This window comes from Mesocricetus auratus, unplaced genomic scaffold, assembly GCF_017639785.1.
Source record: "Mesocricetus auratus isolate SY011 unplaced genomic scaffold, BCM_Maur_2.0 Super-Scaffold_100015, whole genome shotgun sequence".
Taxonomy (NCBI): Eukaryota; Metazoa; Chordata; class Mammalia; order Rodentia; family Cricetidae; genus Mesocricetus; species Mesocricetus auratus.
The window spans coordinates 59,318,975-59,334,432 of record NW_024429198.1 but is presented as its reverse complement, the minus strand read 5'-3'; the positions used below and the strand labels follow the sequence as shown (position 1 = coordinate 59,334,432).

The following is a 15,458-nucleotide window of genomic DNA, read 5'->3' as shown; positions in this document are numbered from 1 at the left end:
CTTGGACCTTAGAGTGCTGAGGAAGAAAATTCCACCCTCATACATAAATACTTACTTGCATTATTAAATATCTAAGCAAATTATTTCCCCAAATTTCACTAAAGGAAGCTGGTTACCTATAAACTGTCTCTCTGCTTCATCCAACCAATAGTCCATTGCATTCAGTTTTTCATTAACCTGACTATTAATTGCCCAGGTGTAAGAGAACCTATGCCAAATACCAACTTAATTTGGTTTCCCTTGAGCCCTATTAGAGGAGTGGTAATCTTGCTCACTGTTGGTGCATGCCCACTATAAGCTTGGTCAAGGCCTGGTTCAGGATACAAGTCTAGGCCAAAGCCAAGAGAAAACCATCCCACTGTGCAGGTGAGTCAGACACTCTTACTTGTAGAATGGTACTTGAAAACAGCAACTTAGGATTCATTAGACCCCTAGTCCTCTCAACAGGATTGTTCCAATATTATTAAATAGAGATTATACATACTCATACTGTAAAGTAGATATTTCTACAGAGATGAACAACTGTGGTGACACTTGAAGCCACTGCTCATTAGAGGTGAACACACATTGTTGAAAGACACTGTGACTTGAAAGCAGTTTGGAGAAGCAGAATGTGAAGGCCCAGAGATACTTGTGTGCTCTGGTAAGACATTCCAGGAGCTTGTCAGTGACTGCTCTTCAGTGCTTACCATGATGTAGGACAAGCCACAGCATTTTTCTTCCCTTCTTCCTGCCATCTCTCTCAATCCAGGGTGTTCACTGACATATAAGACTAAAACATTTTAACTTGACTTAAGGACATAATGTGCTTAGGTATAGAACTCCGCATCTGTTTGAGTATTGACTTTAAGGAGTAACAACAGTCTCCTGAAACAGTCTCCTCCATGGATGAAGGTTCTATGATGACAATCAAGGGAGTCCAGTCATAGAGAACAAGGATCAATAATATGAGCAAAGGGGTCAAGAGCATGCTGGGAAAAACCCACATAAACAGCTGACTGGAGCAAGTGGGAGCTCACTGACTCCAGACTGACAGGTGGGGAACCTGCATAAGACCAAAGAGGCCCTCTGAATGTGAGTGACAGTTGGGTGGTTTCTGTAGTTTGTGGGGCCACTAGCAGAGGAACCAGTATTTATCCCTAGAGAATGAACTGGCTTTTCTGCCCCTTTCCCTATGGAGAGATACCTTTCTCAGTCTAGGTACAGCAGGAGGGTCTTGATCCTGCCACAGATGACAGACTGTTGATTCCCCATGGAAGGTCTCACCCTCTCTGAAGAGTGGATAGGAGGTGGTGGGAGAAAGTGGGGAGTGGGAGAATGGGAGGGAGAGGGAACTGGGATTAGAATGTAAAATAAGATTGTTTTAAGAGTGAAAAATTAAAAATAGAAAAGAAGACATAATGTGCTTCAAATACTGTAGTATCAAGAATTCCTACTTATTTTGGAACAAGGTAACCTTTTGTCAAGACTCAGAAAAATAATTCAAAGATTTCATGAAGCAGTCCTCCCATGTGTCTTTTTAACTGGGTGAATTGTGGCATCTGAACTCTAAGATGGCATCTCTTCTCTTGGACTCTTAGTTCCTGCACTCTTGTATGATAAATGTTTGCATTCTGTGAGTGTGGGTGAAAGACATCTGGAGAGTATCCACTTTGTTGTCCTAGATGGGAGGCTATGACAACATAGACTAGAGCAGTGTTTCTCAATCTGTGAGTTATGACCCTTTTGGGGGGGTCAAACGACTCTTTCACAGGGGTTGTCTACAACTGTGTATCAGATATTTACATTATGATTTATAATGGTATAAATTAAAGTTATGAAGTAGCAGCAAAAATAATTTTATTGCTTTACAGTTGGGGGTCACCACACATGGGGAACCGTATTAAGGGGTTACAACATTAGAGGTTGAGAGCCATTGGAGTATAGTCTTCAGAACTAAGGGGCAGGGTGAATAGTCTAGACTTTTCAAGATTCAGAAAATAATGCCAGAGTTCCGAAAAATGGGGAGACGGATGTAGAATTTACCACCCCACTGTTTTAGATTTAAGCTTGACAAAGGGAATGTGAAGAGGAAAGATGGGTTTGGAGCTATTATTGGTGGACTTTCTTTTGTTTGAATATGCATGCTGGGTATCCACACAGTGGATGGTTAATACACTGCAGAGTCCAGGTGAAAATTTAACTTCTGTTAATGTCTTCATTAAAGGAGCACTGGTATTTCACCAGCATGTCCAGGGGGTCAGGAGAAGGCAGTGGATGTCATGGAATGAGATTTCTTGGTTCATATCACCTGTAGGAATTCATGAAAATGTGATAAGACAGGTACATTACTAATAATAGTCTGGGTTTCTCTTGAATTCCAGAAAGTATGTTTTACCAGGTTTTCATGATGATATGTATTTGGCTGATTGAAGAAGTATGACTTCTAATATAACCCTCAACTTACTTGAGGCTCAGGTTTCACATAAGTGAAATGAGACTTGAAAGAATAACACTGAATATTCTTGACCAGCTCTGACATCCTGAGAGTTGATCTCCATCATGCTATGGCCACTTCAAACACAGAGTCTTTCGTACAATTACAAGAGAAAAGCCCCTTTCAACCCTTTCCTCTGAGTCCCATAGGGTATTGAGTTTAAGGAGTAACAACAGTCTCCTGCAAGCATACCCTAGAGTGATCAAAAGGGGTGAAAAACAGTAAGTTTTTCCTTGTCAATAGTACAAGTCTATGTCAAGGGTTCTTGTGTTACTAAGGACAGTCTAAAAATTTTAAGTAACTTGCACTTAAAAGCCCACATTGCTTTCATCCCACTGAGCGAAATGGATCCAAAGATGAAAGTCCCATTTTTTAATACTGTCACAGATCCAAATTAAGGAGAGGTGTCTGCAGAAGCCTTTGATTATAGATCATAAAATCTCCGGCTTATATCAGACACTGTAAAATTGCTCGGTGACAAATGAAATGCCTGCACACTAAATATATCTTTTAAGCACATCACAGTTTGGTGCGTTTATCTCTGAGATACAATAGGACTTCTGCAGGTCACAGGTACAAGGTCAGGAGCGCGGATTTTACTGGCTCAGAGTATAACACTTAACGGCCGATTATTTGAGGACATAGAGCAGAAGCTTGGAGCACATATACAGACAATATTTCATGTGGAAACTTCAGAAGCCAATAGACCAGCCATATTTAGAAGTAATGATAGACCAAACTCAGCATGTGCACACACAGTTTAGAAACCACAGAGGCCACCAGGACTAAGCTCCATGGCCATAGCTGGCTGCTGTGCATTGCTTTGTAGTCAAAGAGCCTTTACACACAAGGCTGTCATTTGATCTTTTTGGCAACATGGTGAAGTGGTCAAGGCAGGAATTATGTCCTCCATTTTGTAGCACAGGAAACTAGACTCAGGGAGGTTAAGTGACTAGGCCAAGGTCACCCAGATGGCTTACAACACAACCGCAGGATTTGAATAAATACCCAACAGCTTCAAGCTCAGGAATTGATTCTTTACAAGTGAGCACAAAAGATGACAATGTCTATTCACCCATAAGTCAGTCATTTTTAGCTCTATAGTCTGGACTCTAGAGTGAGACAAGACAATGGAATAGGCATTTGAAAGGGTTGTTTTGTCCTTTCCTTACCATTTCTCAAATCACTTTTAGGATTTGAGAAATGGACAGAACAAATTGTCCCAGTTGGGTGACTGATGAAGGTGATTTCTCAATGAAGTCCAGTGAGTGAGGAGAGGGAGCAGGATACAAGCGATCTTAAAATGTATGAGCAACAGGCAGAGAAAAGGGCACACCAGTGTAAACTGGCATACTAGAAGCAACCTTCTCAATGCTGCTTTCTAATCAAGGCTGATCTGCCTTACCCTCCTCCAGCCAGTCCATAGTCACAGTCTGTCAGTTAGTGAGGCTGCCTTCATCTCTTGCTGTTCCTTAGCTGCTGAGGAGTCAAAAAGGCTGCTTCTCTCCCTTCAGGCAAAATAAATGAAATCCCCCACTCCTCCCTCCCACTCCACGTGGGCATAGATAACCCTGTCTCTAACTCTCCACGATCCTTCTTTTGCACTGTGCTCAACAAATTAGCAAATTCAGTCTACCTGAGGCATGGGAGCAGAACCTTCCAGGCCTTGAGTGTCTTGACTTGCAAACAAGAAAGGGCAACAACGAACCCGCTATGGACACACACACCTCCTTTATTATCAGTGGTGTGTACCAGCAATATAGAAAGTGAGCCCCTTTCCCCTATTGAGCTCAGTCAAGGCACCAGAAGCAGGCATCATTTAGTCTCCATCGTCAGCAAGGAGGAATCCCAAGAGGCATGAGAAATGACATCAAGCCACCCACCTCACCAGAAGATTTGCTCTACCCCTTACCTCTTTCCACCCAAATTGAAGGTCACATTTGACGCAGAAGGCAGCAGCTATGGTAGGCATTTCTTGTTCTCATTGTCAGTCACAGATCTATACATTCTTCAGCACCTAAAGAATAGGTTACAACCTATGAGTGGCTTATTGGGACCAGTCTGAAATCTTGCAAACGCAGTGTAGCAGCCAGTGCTCAGATTATAATTTCGCTCCTTAATGCTTCTCTGTGTGCTGCGCTTCTCACTCCTTTGATATTGATCAAACTGCCAACTGGGTGGTAGTAAGAGGAATCCAGCGATATGTCAGTAAGGGACTTGCACTGGGCTATCCCCTATTGTCTGCTATTGCCTGTTCATTTACCAAGATCAAGAAACAGATTCTTCCTGCAAGGTTTGTGTTTTCAAGCTAAATAGAGGTCAGAGCCAGTTTGGACATGTTTTGATTTCCAGGCACAACTGAAGAGGTGTAGCCTCTCTGCCTTCCCTGAGCCAACCTCAGCCTGCTGCTTGTTTTCACTGGGGGAACTCTGAGGACCCAAACAGTGAGGAAATTTGGTTCGGGTGGTTAATACAGGATTTCAAAGTCCAGCGGGCAGCCAGGAGGCAATGGGAATGCCTGTCCTCGGACTGTTGGGTATGGAAGTTGACTTCCTTTTAGGAAAGAGATGGCAGTTCCCCTGCCAGGATGATGTGTGTTACAGGAGCGCAGGGATCCTGCTGTTGGGAGGGATTTTTGCTTCTCCATGTCCTGGTGAAACTGTTTCCTACTGAAGCAAAGGCCGACAAAGCAAAGGAGGAGGAGAAGGAGGGGGGAGGACAGAAACCATATAAAGAAATGCGTGGCCCCCAAATCAAACACGTTCTTCTTCAGGAGGGAGTTGCAGAAGAACTCTGCTGGCTGTTTTAGGTGATGCCTTGTGGGAAGCAGTGAGGGAAGACTGGGGTGGTGTGTTTGTAAGATTTTTTTGGCCAGGAACCAAAGTTCGCCAGAAGCTGTGATCAGCGAGAGAGGGCAGTGTTGGCACATCTAAGGCAGGCACAGCATGCTCACAGTCAGAACTGCATTTGTTTTCTGTTTGAAATTTATGAATTCTTATTGTTGTTTTTGTCCCCCCTCCCCCGACCCAAACTATTTTCCCCCACATCTACATTTCTCTTAGAAGTTTGGTGTGACCCCCCTTCAAAACAGAAACCCTAAGGTAACACCCACTGAGGTCCTCAGAAAGACTTAACCAGATCACAAACAATAGAAAAGAAACCAAATCCATGAGAAGGAAAAACATGACAAATTACTTCTTACCAAATGATATCATTTCAATCAAAAGCATTTTTTTAATGAATGAATTCTCTTCTTTACTTGATTCTAGCTTTAGCAAGAAAATGAAAGAGATTCATGGCCTGTGTCTCTTTGAGTTTGATGTCACAAACATGTTTCTTCTCATTACAAGCCATTTCCTCATCAAGAGTAGGATTTTATGCAGACAATGTATACTGCTTTCACAGCTTTCTTGGTGGCAATGTCTTGTTTTAGAAGTTGTATGCCTTGTCTAGAGGCATGATGTGTTGTATATGTGTTAAATTTGGGTCTAGGGACTAGGAGCATGTATTTGATTATGTGTTTCGAATACCCAAAACTTACATGGACCTTGTATCCCAATTTCCAATGATTTAGCTTAGCTGCTTTATTGACAGACAAGACAAAGGAAAATCTCCAACCATTTGAATGAATCAAGAGTGCTAATGGGGGTGGAGTGAGGTTTCCTCAGGATTTCAAATTTCGCATATGTGAAAATGACTAGATACATACAAGAGACGCAACTGGGCAACAGCTTTTGGAACTTAAGACAATTATATACTAGCTGAACAATGTAAAACTAAAGTAAATAAATATAATTGTTCTTCCACTAGCAGGAACAGGACGTTTGTATCCTCTTGATGGAGTAATTTCTCTCTAATTGTTTGCTGAGGACACTGGCCCTAGCCTTTGCTTAATATATACTTAAAGGAAACCATCAAGTAGAAATGAAGGAAAACTTCAATTGAACAAAAAGTGAATGTTTTTGTCCCAAAATTATCCAACATACCCAAAATGGGGGTATTATGTAGCCAAAGATATATAAGAACATATGTTTGAGAAATGTTTTCAACATTACATTAACACTTAGATAATTCTAAATTATATTAACCCTTTGGGACTTTTATCATTGTTGGCTCATGCGCCTCTCTCCATGCCATGGCACTTGGCCTCTGAAACTTTGTGCTTTTGTATTACCATCCAGAGACAAAGCCCATGTTGAATGATTTGATTCTCTTTGGGGGGGCTTATTTTTCTTCTATGTTGAACCATCCTCCTGTCTTAGTATTGCTCAGTCCAAGTTTGCCCTCCTTTCCGTGCTTTGTCTCCCGTCATTAACATTTGAGACCTCCATCAAACTTGCACATGGGTGGTTTTGTTCTATATTCTCTGATTAGGTAAATTCACCTACTACTGTGCCATCCAATGGTGTCTATATAATAAATATTCCACTTGTAACCACCTCTGGCTTGTCCTCTTGTTCTCTACACTTCCTATTTGTATAGTGCTATCCATATGCCACCATATGCACGGCTCATAGTAATTTTAAAGCATGATAATCCAAATGTAAGGCTTAATTTTCCATTACCCTAAGTCTCTGATCCCAGATTTTACCTAGAAATGCAACTGCCTGTCAGGTATCTGTTACATTTATTCTTACCTCTGTCATGCTCAACTCCATCGTCTTGCAACAGGTAGCTACAACACATGCATGTTCTGATGTGTACATGCATTAACACATAGCAAGTGAACATATCTCTCTTTCTTTTTGCTACAATACAAGCCACACGTCTCTTACCCGAATTACCTACTGTGTCTTCAATGTTCTATTTCACGTTATTAGTTCCACTAACCCACCCATCATAGACTCATTTATGCTTATATTCCTGAAAGAAAATTATCTGTCTCCTATCTCTATGTCCCCTGATCAATTTGCTACAAGAGTTTGGACTTCCAGTGGACTGACTTACTGTATTTTGTTCTCATCCAGTGTTTCTGAACATGCTTTCCCTTTGTTCTTCCCATCTGTGACTTCTTCATAGTCTTCCCATGCAAGCTGAAACGTCATCTCTGCTCAGGGACTTCCCTGAGCACTATCCATGTCAAGTTTCCTCCCTGTCCATTATCTCTGGGACTGCTTTTCTTTTTTGATATACTCCATGAAGGGTAAAACATGTCTCTTTCACTCACTAATATAACCCAATGTCCAGTGATGCTTGCCACAGTTTAGTCCCTCCACAGATAAGTATCGAAGGAGGAATTTTCTTAAAGGAAGGAGTGAGTTGGCTTTTATCTTAAGTAAAATGACTACTTTCACAGACAGACTTTGAAAGGGTAAATTCACTTGATAATCTAGTTATGGATCCCTGCTGTCCACACACAAAACTGTAAAATTAAGTAGCTTTTGTCATTTGTGGCTACTTCAAAAGACAAACTCTCCTTTTTTTCCTTTTTTTTTTTGGTCAGGATACTGACAACCTGCTTGTATGGAGAGAGCAAAAACATTACTTAAAGATCTTTCTTCCAGTGCAAACACATTTCATAATCTTTTCCAAATAGCCAGCACCTGGGGACCAGGTATTTAAGTGCCTAAAACTTATGGGTGATATCTCATTCAAACTATCACAGATTTATTGGAACAAATATCACTTAGTCAATTCTGAAATGAAATCATTGATCCAAATTCACATCATTAATGTGACAAGAAAATTTGATTCAAACAGTATTTGTCAGCTGGCCATACATTTTGGTGGTCCTCTGTTTTTCTCTTAGGATTTGGGCTGTGATTGAGTTTTGCCATGTATGACTCCAAGCATGGTGCTATCCCATGAGCTTTTGCATACACACAACTTCCTAAATATCTGATTGGCACAAAGAGATAAAGATAAATTATAAGATCAGGAGTTTAAAAATTTTAAATGAGCAGAAACTAAGGATACATGCTAGACTTGATCCAAACAGTAAAAAATTTTAACAGAAGTAGAAAAATACCCAAAGGGAATTTTTGGCCTCAGTGGACACCAATCATGTTTTAGAACTTGACTGTTCTACACTACATTATGGGGAGAGGTAAGATTGCATTATAGAGAGCCAACTTCATGAAAATAAGCAAGGTTAAGGAATAATAAGTATAAGTGCGAATAAGCTGCTGAAATTGAAGTTCCTGACCCAGCTGACTAACAAGTTCAAGCAACATACACATGCACCACATAGTTATCAATCTGCACAACTTTTCCAGATCAAGTCACCTATCACTCCTTTGTAAATACATACAGAGAAATAACTTTGATTCTGAAGAAAATGAACCCAAACAATAACTCATAATTATCAGCCATATTGAAAAACCTAGTGTTTGAAGTGTGTCTTCTAGGAGAACTCTAGAAAGGGTTAAAAGCAAGGTATCATGTGTCATATGCTTCTCATGCAAAGAGCTCTCATCTTCTCTCCTTCTCCTCATGTCCTGTATTGCAACAAACATCAGCACACGCTAGGGACACCATCACGCATGTGGCCAACTTTCCAACACTGCCATACTTCTATTTCTATCTCCCGACCCTTGAGGATGTCTCTCTCCCACTTCCTCTGATTCCATCTTCTCTTGAGTTAGTCATTTTAGTCTCATCATCTGTGTTCAAGGACACCAGGCATAGCTTCTGTCAAGTGTTTCCTGACTGTTACATTGAGGTGTGACATCTTTTTTCCATATTCCCATGGAAGAATCATGTGTGCCTTGATTTTGGCAGTTGGCCCTGATCCTGCCTTTTGATGTTTTATTTAACTCACCTCATGTTTTGAACAATTCTTCCCTTATACTTTATATAGATATAAAAATGAGGTTACATGTCTTGAGAGCAAAGTTCTTGCTTATGTTTATTTTGTCATTTTAATAAAGTTTTGTATATTGTTTGACAAACACCCCATATAGCCATGACTCTCCCTCCTCTGTCCTCTTTATCTTCATGACTTATTTGGGGGGATAATTCGTTGCAAGTACTCCAAACATTTTTGTAGCAAGGAGAGACATGTTATATTAGGTTTTTTCTTTAATTTTAGAGTTTGGTTTTTGGATTTAATGTTTGTATGAGCTATTGTTTGCTAAATGTTAGTATCATGGTGTACACGCTTGCATTTAAGAATGGACTACACATTGTTAGCCTGCCTGGGAAATTATTTAGCAGTTCTCAGATGACTTTTATTCCTTTTTTATTTCCCTTTTATCAAATCTGGTTATCTTCATCTGCCACAAAGCACAGAGCAAGGCCAGATGGAGCAAGTTTGAGTCAGTTGGAATCACTCACTCTGATTCCATACATAGGGTGAGTTTAATACTTGGCTTCATAGATGAGAAATTTGAGTTAGGACGTTGGACTTTTATCCAGTGCCAAAACTAAAGCTGCCAGGTGTGTGTGTGTGTGTGTGTGTGTGTGTGTGTGTGTGTGTGGTGTGTTTATTAAATTTGTTTCGTCCTCATGTGATCTCAATCCCATGTAGTTAGGAATGTAGAAAGTTCCTTCTGTTCTTCAAATCCTCAAGTATGTAACCCGAATCCAGGAAAACTGTCATATCCTGTAGTGTTAGGTGCTGCGGGTGTGGTGCTATGACATGGGTCCATCTGGAGCCTTGTGGAAGAGTGAGGGCTGTGGCCACTGTGGCCATTCTGAGGCCAGGGCACTTGCTGTCCTTCTGATGACTTTCGGCATTGATATCCCCACCACCGGGCTCATCTTATGAGTGTGTCAGCACCAAAATGTGGCAAGTGATGGCCGTCTTAAGGAAAGGAAGCTTGCACATGAAGTTGCTATGGATTTTCTCTAAAGACAAAAAAAATTATACAGCACAGTGCTCAGCGTGCTGCAGCACAAGTCATGAAGCCAGACTGCCTAACTAAATAAGACTGGCTGGTCTGCGTGGAGTGGTCAACAACCTCTACTGACAGCATGACTAGGAAATAAAGCTGCAGGTGCATGTCAGTATGACAGTGTGATTTTAGATTAATACATACACGTACTTCTATCCATATGTATGTATCAATAAGAAAAAAGGGACAAACAAAACAGAGGGAGGAGGAAAGGAACGAGAATGAGGAAAGCAGTCAGTCCCTAGTGCTTTTCCTGGGCCTTACAGGCACAGGGATGACATCACCGGCAGCCTATCAGAGCGCTTCAGCTTTTTTCAGGTTTTGAAGCTGATGTCATCATCCCTGATGTAGCCCAGAAATGAAAATAGAACTATCTCTAAATATACAACAATGAGAACCAAGCATTGCTTTGAAAGGATGAGCAAACCAAGAAAAACTCCTTAACTCAGAGTCTTCTTTCATAAAGAAACTAGAATTTGGTTTCTGGAGCCACTAACCTTCATGTTTATTTCAGTCAGCTGGAGACTTTCCAAACTGGCAGTCAAATCCACTTATCACACAAGTGGGGCCAGTGCAGCCCTTTCAGCTTGCCCTGTATGTGGGACAGAGGCTCTGGATACTGCCACGAAAGACAGCAGCATTATGGCCCAAGTGTCAAGGTGACAGTTTGAAAACCGTGAAGAAATACGGGGAGCTGGGGTTCCTCCACACGGTGGGCAAAGGGGTGTCATTGTCAATGTGTTCCACTTAGCTACAAGCACAGTTTACAGTTGTTGAAGTTTGATTGATCTGTTGATAAACACTAATGTTTTCCAGTTGACAATTTCTTCATGTTAATTTCTTTAATGCTGGCAGACCTGCCTGGCAGGGCCCTATAAATAGTATCAGTGTCATCATCCTTTTTAAGTTATTAATGAGCCATCATGTTTCAGGGGTTGGGATTTGGGGACAGGTTGTGCTTGACTGCAGTTTCTGACATTGATACCTTAGTATTTGGAATCTGGTTGAGATGAGAACATGCTTTTTAAAAATAATTACAGCATTGACCAAATGTTTCCATTATAAAAGAGAGTTGTTCTTAATTAGTGATTAATTAAACTTTGGAGAGAGGAATAAAAATGCCAAACCTTTATGCGAGAATGTCCTTGATGCCCAGACATCAGTATTGCCTCTACTTCAGCATCAGCTGCCCTCTGGTCTCTTTGTTACCTCTGTCTACACATACCCTGTTAGCATTGAGATAAATGAACGCCTGATCAGCTTCTTCCCAGACTCTTCTGTCTGCCAACTGGTGACAGGGGACCAGAGCAGACCTCTTCAATTAGCAGCTCCCCATCCTGCAGTTGGATGTATTGTGTGTCTGTGGACAGGATGCCGTAGCAGCTAAGCCTTTTTTAAAATACAAGACAGGTGAGCCTAGAACAGAGAAACAAATGTAAAAGGGACATAGCCTAGGGCCGTCTGAGAGGACAGCCTTGAATGAGGAATTACTAAGACCACATTGGTCTGCGGGCACACCTGTAGGGGTTGGACTGGTGATTGATTCAGCTATGCCCGGTCCATAGCTGATGGCCCCTACCCTAAGCAGGGTACACTGGGCTGCAGAAGAAGGCTATCAAAGCATGAGCCAGTGAGGAAAACAACAAGGAGAGTGCTTCTGCAATCAGTACCTCAGGTTCCTGGCTGAGCTCCTGTACTAACTTCTTTCAGTGATGGACAGTGACCTGAAGGTCTAAGCAAATAAATTCGTTCCCTGTAGAGGTGAGCTCACAATATAGTCCACTCCCAAAGGGGCATGGACAAAGGATGGGCACAGGTAAGGATGAAAGGAAGTGAAAGAAAATGTATGCTCTCTTTTGAAGCCTGCCACGCTTCTGATCTTCCAGCTTGTGTGTAAGTTCTTTCTCTGGTAAATAAATATATTAGTTTCCATATTGCATTGACCTCCCTCATCAGCTCCCCCTCTATGTAAGCAGATTTTTCTTTGGGCCGCCAGCTCACAGATAAAGACACAGAGACTTTTCAACTATGCAAGGTCAGCCTTAGCTTGGGCTTGTTCCTAACTCGTTCTTGTAACTTAGATTGACCTGTGTTTTTTAAGCTATACTCTGTTCAATAGCTCATTACCTCATCTGTCCATACTGCCCATCTTGCTTTCTCAAAGTTTGGCTGGTGACTCCGTCTTTCTTCCATCCAGCCTTCTCTTTCTGTCTTTGTCCGGAAGTCCAACCTCGTTCTTCTTCTGCTTAGCTTCTTGACCTTACAGCCTTCTGTTATACCAGTCCCAGCAATGCATCTTCACAGCGCACAAATTTTCCACGATACCTCGAATTTCCTTTGTTGATGTTTATCACAGCAGCAGCGTGAAACTAGAAGAGTGCACAACTAGGTGTGTCCTTCCCAGGTAGATAAGGTTCAGGGAGGGACAAGGGCTAAGGCTTGTATTTCTGCGGAAGAACGGAGAAGGGCTGAAGACATCTAGTGCCCATGGAACATGCTTATCTCAGCTGGCCAGAGTGAAAACAGGCTTTCTATTTCAGTGCTGGGTCTTCCAACCTCCCAGTTCTTAGTGAGAGAAGTCAGCAAAAAGTAACTTGGGACCAAAGGCAAATCCACTGCACTATATTTTTTATAACCGTCTAAATATATTGTCTCAATTTAGGGACTATTACAGAACATTCGGATTGGTGCTTTTCTGTAAAGCAACAGCTTCCGGAGGAATGTAATTATTATCTATAAATTGGTACCAAAGACACATATGCCAGTGCTCAATAATCTCAATCGTATTTAGAAATAGCATAGAGGATCTTTGAAAATAAAGGTCACAAATCTGTTCACAGTTTAATGAGAAATGGTTTCATGATATGGAAAATTGTTTTCTTATAAAAGGGGGGTAATTTGAAGTATTTAAGGAATAAATAAATCCAAATGAATGAGAAATTAGTAGATGCCAGTATCACAGGAAGCCCCATCATGGTGGACAAGTGATTTTTAACACGGAGGCCATTTGAGAAGGTGAAAGAAGGCGAAAGAGTTACAGTTTGATCACTCAATGTAGTCACTTTGGATGAGAGTTTAGGGCAATTCAGCAATACGAGTTAGTAGATGTGAGGTGTCAGTCTGACCACGACAGCTGCATCTCCTCACAAAAGCTACTGACATGCCAAGGGCAGGTATCCAGTGAGCTTACCTAAAGAAAAACAGTAAACTCTCCAGATAACCGTTGCTCAGCCCCTAAGCACCGCTAGACACTCGTCCAAGGCCATCACTGGCAGCTAAGTGGCAAAGGGAGTAGCTGGAGACGCTGGAAAAACTAAAAAGGGGACATGTTATTATATTTACTGGCCAAAAGAAATAAACAACAGCAATGAATCCTAAACATTTGCATACCAGTTATATAAAATTCCATAGAACTGGAAAGAACAGAATCTTGGGGCAATCAGGGTCACAGAAAGCCATGTGATATCAGACAAAGCAAGTCCCCTGAAGTCCAAGAACCTTAGGCTTGCAGAAGTTTTTTATTATTTCTTTTCCTGTGCTCATCATCACAGTGAGAAATGCTCAACTGAACAGCCTCCATTAAGATTGCTACCCTTGGGTGAATATGATTAAAATATAATGTATGACTCCCAGAGAAATAATAAAAATACTATATTTCTAAAAGATTGCTGCCCTTGATCTTACTTTATTTGTGCTAACTTTAATGGGCCTCCCCGTGAATGTAGACATTTATACATAGATGTGCATATAGAATCCTGAACTAGTGTGTGAAACTGTTACCATTTTAATCTGTTTCTGTGTGAATGCATGCATACAATGCACAGTCAATCTGGTAGCATACCCTCGTTCTGAAATCAAAGTACAGCCAGTCACCACAGTGATCTTCCTCTTTATGACTTTAGTTTTTAATATAGCCTATGACAATCTCCAAAGGAAGTCTGTATTTTTACATTCCAGGATATATTTCTCCACCCCCAAATACTTTCAAGCCTTGATTAAAATGTCTTTTCTCAGACCCAGGACAATTTGAAACAATTGAAACCAGAGCAAACCTGTTTCAGAGAACCGCATTGCATCTTGATGGGTCCTGAAGCAGTCTTAGTCAAGGGCTGCTGTCTTTGTGGTGTGAGTGTACAGCGTTATTCATTTATTACTCCCAACTCCTCTCTACACCAAGATTCAGGGAAGAAAGGTCACCCATGCCTGGGACAACAAGCATTTCCTTGTTGCTTGACAACCACACTGCCAGCTGTCGTGATGCCTTCTGTCTGTGTGAATAGCTATCCAACTAGTAGCATTTCAGGTAGGAGAGAATGTTGGAGCCCAACACAGGTCTCCTTGTCTCCTTGTTTACAGTGGATGTGGTAGGCAGCTGGTAAAGACCGTGCTTGTTTATTGTGATCACTTCTTATCTAACATGTTCCTCAGGATTTTTGCTTCAAATTTTACCAGTTTTATCCTACTGATCACTTTTAAATTCATGATGACTCGGTGGACACTAAAGTTTAGAATCATCAAAGGGAAATACTATTGAATAATGAAAGACATCTTCTGATTTCCCTAGTTGAAGCAGAAGCCAAGCATAACAGGGCTCAGAATAGCTGCTCAATAGATGTTCACTGACATGGTTATGTATTTATGAATCTCTTTTCCACACATTATTGATTAGAAATACAGAGCATTTATTGTTTGGGCTATAATAAGAGAATGCCTTAGGTTGGGGAGTTTAAAAAATAGAAATTATGTACTCACATGTATGGAAGGTGGGTAGTTCAGAATCAGGATGGCAAGAGCGCTGTTTATGGGAAGGGCTTTCTGGGCCATAGAGGACATCTTCTTACTGTGCCCTCACATGGTGGTGGGAGAAAAATCTTCTCCCAGGTGATCCCTGTACAGGCAACAAACCCTCATAGGTAATCCACCCTCCAATGTCTTTATCTCTTACATGCTTTGCCTTAGCGTTCTGATTCTCCATATGGGATCGAATGACTTCAAGCCTTTAGATCATAGAATTCTATGAATCTCTTTTAAATTGTCTTATAATTTTTAGTATTTGACTGCATCAATGTGATCATAAGTATGATTTCATCATCAATGAATGTCTTGGAAGTTCCTTATATAAAAAGTTGACCAATCTTCATGAGTTT

At 41.2% G+C, this 15,458-nt stretch overlaps 1 long non-coding RNA gene across 1 annotated transcript; it reads right to left on the bottom strand.

Annotated features, from left to right (window-relative positions):
- Positions 1-1,822: 1,822 nt before the first annotated feature.
- LOC121144260 lies at positions 1,823-4,494 on the bottom strand. Its single transcript, XR_005881574.1, has 2 exons — positions 4,389-4,494; positions 1,823-2,290 (listed from the first exon to the last, which is right to left on the bottom strand). It is a non-coding gene; the product is annotated as an uncharacterized LOC121144260 (long non-coding RNA).
- Positions 4,495-15,458: the final 10,964 nt, after the last annotated feature.